Source organism: Pezoporus occidentalis, unplaced genomic scaffold (genome assembly GCF_034315485.1).
Source record: "Pezoporus occidentalis ecotype Australia unplaced genomic scaffold, CSIRO_AGI_Poc_V1 ctg182, whole genome shotgun sequence".
Classification (NCBI taxonomy): Eukaryota; Metazoa; Chordata; class Aves; order Psittaciformes; family Psittacidae; genus Pezoporus; species Pezoporus occidentalis.
This window is the reverse complement of record NW_026913662.1, coordinates 2,036,616-2,042,765: the sequence shown is the minus strand read 5'-3', so window position 1 is coordinate 2,042,765 and position 6,150 is coordinate 2,036,616.

The window sequence follows — 6,150 nt, the reverse complement described above, 5'->3', positions numbered from 1 at the left end:
ACTCTGTGTTCAAATACCAAGCAAGAACTTGGTATATCTTATTGACAAATCTAATCAACCTGGTGAACAAAAGAAAAAAAAAATCAGATTATATAATGTTAGGTTATCAACAAATAGCAGAAACAAATATGTTTGCATGATGGATGTGTATACGTTTACCAGCTTCTCAGGCAATACATTTCCAGTTTAAAGAGCCTTTAATAAAACCTCCATGGCTCTGATTTTGTAGGATCTACAGCTTATATTGGAATAGCTGAAAAACCTTCCTCTCAGAAATGTATGAGGACTGGGTTTTCTTTATATTTCTATTTAAGTAGCAATAATAATTATTATTTTAAATCATTTGATATTTTAACTAGGTAGCAAGAAGCAAATTTTAAGAAGTACACCCCACTACCTACCCCTGAATTTTCAACAGAATGCTAATAGAAAAATGGTGACAATATCAACACTGGGACCAAACAGATCTTAGTAGGGTACTCCAGATGAGAACTGTGTAATTATTCAGTTTTATTTAGAACAACAGCTCTAAACTTAAAAGTCTGTTATTTTGGAACAGCTCTAGTTTTAGCACTAACTTAGGAAAAAAGCCAACAGTTGTGCTGTTGCATTTTTCCCCTTACACATATTAATTAAGGTGTGTTTAACTCACACCCCCAAGACCTACTCCCTCCATTATGAAACTAGTAATAATCTTCTTACAAAGCAGAAGAGATTTCTGTGCCTTCATGATGAGGGGAATTGACATGACTGATACCAATCAGTTATTCACCCCTGGGTGAGGGAATCGGTAACAGAATGGCAAGTTAATGAAGAATTAAGTGTTAGATATGGGATCTGGGAAAGATTTATTCAGAGATTATTTAAAACATGTTACATCTTTCTTCTGGCAACAAAATCACCACCTGAGTTGAAGGGACATCAACAGTGAATCTAAATCACATCTCCCTCCTGCCAGCTTTTCACTCAATGACTCCAATCAAGTCAGCACAAAAATATGTCACTGCACATGGATGTCATTCAGTTTCTAAAACAAATAAACATGCAATCAAATGTCTTCATCATATAAAATACTGCAGACTGAAATCTCCGCACCTGCTCATACAAGCAATATTTTACAGCAGGTCCTCCAAGATGAGGGGGATCCAGGTTTTTTGGCAGCCCAGTTGTGGCTTCCAGCTCCTGTCTCGTTCCTGGGGCAGGACTGAGGGCTCAGGTAAAGATCCTACATGTGTGTTTCTCCTCCTAGTGTCTTACATACCTCTTAAACTTATTCTGGCTTTGCACAGAGTTTCCCAAATGTAGGCTCCCAAGACTAAGCCTCTGAACTGAAGTCATCTTCTTAATCAGTAGTAAATGTTTTCAAAAGGAGATTGTCACCCAGGGAGCCTCATGTTCGAATTATATAGTCCACATACATTTTACTGGGCACACAAAACTTGAAGTCCCCAAAAATGTGGTCTCTTAGAGACTTTGACTTACATGGTCTGTAGGCTCTTGTTCTCCTTTAAAGTATCATAAATTTTACCTACATTTTTCTTTATCTCACATTAGAACATGAATGAAACCTAAAGTTTGGAAATCTGGCAAAGAACAGAACAACTTCTAAAAGCAAAGACCTGGACACCTTCTGGTGCCTTAGGGCTAAATCCTGGTGGTGGCGTGTCCAGCATGCTATTTCTGTTTCTAGGAGACAGCTCCTATCCTCTCCCTAAACAAAGAGGTGTAAATTCCCAAAGACAAATTCCCAGAGTCTGGGATCCAACCAGAAGACAGACAAGCAGAAAATAATCTGTCAAGACACTTGGCATAACATAACACATGAGCACAGGAGCAAAATTCTCCTTTCTTTGGCATATGCCTTTACTCAACAAGAGATAAAAAAAAAAAGAAAGCTATTTTCAATGACTCATACAGAATTTCTCTTAGCTAAGGGCTACCTGTTGCCTTGTCACTCTCAGGCCTTCTTTAGGTAAAGACAGAGACAACCCAGAGAGGTACAAAACAATTCTTCTGAGGAGCATGGGTAGAAAAGCGGTGTGTTAGTCCCAGCAGTTCAACCACATTTGTCAACAAAACAGTGGGCTCCCCTCTACATTTATCACATCTGCTATATATGTTGGCCATGACATAGTATGAAGGGAACAGGAACATAAGGTTTTATCACTGTTTTCTCTAATCTTCCTTACTAGAACAAATTCCTGTATTCTCAGGAATTAGGGTTAGGCAAGGTCTGTTGAGCGCTCAGCCACACTGTTGCTGGTCTTTACAGTAAGGCATAGAATATAGGGTAAAAAGAAATTATTTGCACCCAAATCTGAGATTAGATATTAAATGGCTTGAAGTGCCATAAACTAAATGCTTAAGTGCCTGATGAACAGTTCCTATGGGTGCTGCCCTTGGGACAGGCAAATCACTGTCCTGACTCCCCTGGAGCCCGTAAGTTTTCTGTGTGAGAAGCAAAAGGAGAGACAGTAGAAGGGGAGCTGTGCTTTAGACTTCATCATGCCTGAAATCGTGTGAAGTTCATTAGGGAAATGAGGTTTGGGGGTTTGTTTCTGTTTTTTTTTCTCTTCCCAAACCACAAAGGGACACATTTAGCTGTTGGCTACATAGACACTGCCTACAGCTAAAGCCTTCTTGGAAGAGAACATTCTGTATGGCAGTCAAATACAGCTTTGTTTAAATTCTCAGTTTATCTCTGTGCAGTGAGTTAGTTAACTGTGTTTTGCAAGTGACAATTTATAGTTGGAGACAACATACTTTTTCCTAAACATAAGTCACCCCGTCTTAAGGCATTGCATTCTGATATAGTTCTTATATTCAGCCCGTATGGTCTATCGTCAGTGGTTAGTCTTGATTATTTCAAGCTTTTTTTTATAGAAGTTCCAGTTTCCTGAAACAGAAATTTCTCCTCAGTAAAAGAGACAGTATAGCAGCATAAGCTTGGAATGCAAAAGCCTTTAAAAAAAAAAAAGAAAATAACCTGTGCCTGGCAGTCACACCAAAGAACCTCCTTTTTTTTGTGCTCATTACCCATTAATCTTGTCGCACTTTAACTGTAAGAATCATGTGGGGATGTGGGTGTGATAGTTAGTCCCAAATGGAGGACACCGTAAGACCAGAGATTTCCTGAGATACTGTGCCCTAAATTACAGCTTGGGTATGTGTCTGAAAGTAAAAGAATTAAATCATAGGAGGTCTAAGGAGCATCTGGATGGGTATATTCTCTGTGTGTGTTGGCCCATTGGAAAGAGTGAGTATGCCATAGCCAAACTGCAGTAGGTCTAACTGAAGAACGGAATTTAACTTTATGAAATATAGCCTGTGTTTGGAATGAAAGAGCTCTGCTGAAAGGAGGCTTTCCATGGAGTGGAAAGCAAACCAGATAAGCCTTGAAATTCTGTTATCCAAAGTATTATTTCTCCCTTACTCGTGCTAAGAACTAACAGCCAGCTCTGATGTCTTCTCTTCCTTCTACTCCATGAGATGTCATCATGTCTCTTTTTCCAGAGAGACCCTTAACTAACCCTGCTTATAGTTCCTAAAAAGCCATAAATGTTCAATGCAAATAGGGAAGAAATCCATACACTTCATCTCCTGAGTGATCTTATCTCTAGCACAAGAGGTCACATTTACACATTTTTTCTGTCTTCTGAAGAACAGGGCAGCTTCAGTGATAAAGCTTATGCAAGAAAAAGTAGCAATTATGACATCCACCAGGGTATCAGAGACTCTCCCAGAAGACCATTGGAGTTGAGTCTCACACATCCTTGGTGAGTGCCCTAAATTCAGATTTCTCCAAATGGGAAGCTGGAGCTTCAGCGATCAAATTGTAGGTGAAAATTTAGGCATCTTCAAAGAGTAGCAGAAGATAAAAGTGGAGTCATAATGGCTGAAGTTTTAGACCTGGGTGCTTATAGGTGATATTTAGCACATATGATGGGGGACTTGGTTGTCCAATTTATTTATTTGCATGTGTGGAGGGGGGGTGATGCTGCATATGCAGATGCTTCAGCTTTTTTCTGTTAAGTGAATACTCTACGCAGCTGTTGCCCAGATGCCCTGATAACTTCCAAGAGATGGTGATGCAAAAATTCACAGAGGAGCATGAGGCACTCAAATGCTTAGCAATGAACTGAAGAACAGGAAGAGTAAAGACAGATGAGGAATAGGTGCTCCTGATTACCTTTAGACTGGTGAGGGTGATAGACAGTCCGTGCTTTCTCAGCCCCTCATCTGGCGACAATGGCCATGAAGGAGAGGCAGGGGAAAGAATCATAGAAAATCACAGAATACCAGGTTGGAAGGGACCTCAAGAATCATCTGGTCCAACCTTTCTTAGACAAGATGGCCCAGCACCTTGTCCAGCTGACTCTTAAAAGTATCCAAAGAAGTGTCTTCCCTGCTATTGGCTGAATAGTGGTATTTCTAACTTACTATAAGTGGGCACAAAGGTGTGATGCATGGGTGCTACCTTTATTCTTAACCCTTGAAAAAGCAACAGTGTCTGTGGGTAGGGCACATAATTCACTCTTGGGAGGGTAAAGGGAGGAAGAAGGAAGGAAGGACCATGGCTACACTCTGGTTGTGTGCCCCTCAGCTGGGAACACCATACCCTCCCTTGGTGTAGTTTCAACATTCAGCACTCTAAGTCATCATTGCTTCTCAGACGTTTTCTTCTTTCACTACCTGCTTTGAGAACCCTTCAGCATGCTTTCAATAATTCAGTTCTCCCTTATGAGCTAGGGTCCTGTCTCTAGAAAAGCATGCAGGTTTCTTAAAATAGTCCTGTGATAAAAAAGCATTTATCACATATTTCTGCAATTTCTCATGCATCTCTGATGAACTCACCTGTCTCCTGCTCACTAATCCATCTCCCGAGGGCTGCTTTCAGCATGCCAGACCTCTGGGGAGTTTTCTGCAGCTGCCATATGTGGAAAAAAAAAAAGAAATAATTTACCTCTAAAATGTTCTCTCCTTTTGCCTCTCAGTGTAAAGCTTACCCAAAATGCAGCAGTGGCCATCCACCGTATGTTGATGACTAGTACAGAAGGGAGAATGAAGTACATAATTTGCTTCCAGTCCTGGGCACACCCAAGAAGTTAGTTCTTAAAACTGAAATATGTTTAGGTTTTTTTTTCTTTTTTGTGTCTTACTGAACTCTAAATAACTGACTTCATAAAAATTAAATAAGCTTATAAACCCTATAAAACCTTAGGTTTATAGGGTTAGTGATGCAACTAAAAGAAGCAATTGTAACGTAAGAAATCCAATTATATGAATATGGGTGGATGCACTCAAAACTACAGTATTTCTAAACAACTTTTTTGCTAACTCTCCAGCTAAATATAGATTATTTTTTGATAAATTAAACATAAATGATCTCATGCCCTCTCTTTGGAACTTTCTGATTGATTTGCAGCCAGCTGGCATGACAGCCATCTCCAACTCATCAGAACAATCTCTCTTACAGCTCACCATGCCAATTGTCTTTTACAGGTAAGTAACAATTGTAAGCCTTGAACATTAAAATAAACTCTTTCTTCAATTTTGTGGCATTAAATTAACATAATGTGGATCATAGCCTACCAACAAATTCTCATTTTCATTAAGATTTTATATTACACTCTAAAATTTTATTCATGTTATAGTTGGTTAGGCATCATATTGACAGTCAATAGAAGTCAAAGATGCAATACCTAAAGGCATTTATTCATATGAGTATTGTCGACCCATATTGGTAACCCCCATGGAAGAAAATAGGCAGTTCCTCTGAGCAATAATTCGCACAGGAGAAATATTTGTCCTTGAGATTTTGGTCTGTCATGACACAATGATTTAGCTTGACTGGTCTCACTCTTGTCACACTGTCACTGTCTTTAAAGAAAAATTCACACTGACTAGTGCAGAGAAATAAGATAATGTAGAGAACAGACTACATCTGAGGGGATTTACTTTCATAAAGAAAAGAAAGAATGTGTTGAGGCTACTGTGATGAAAGATTTCCTTGTGCAATATGCCCTGCTTTGAGGACTACGAGCACTGAGGTGGCACCTGCAATCTCAGATTCTTAATCCAACTAAAGACTTGCTGTTTTTCAGCCACTGAAGATCATTAACAGGTTAGTGAAATCCTCTTTGGTGCCTT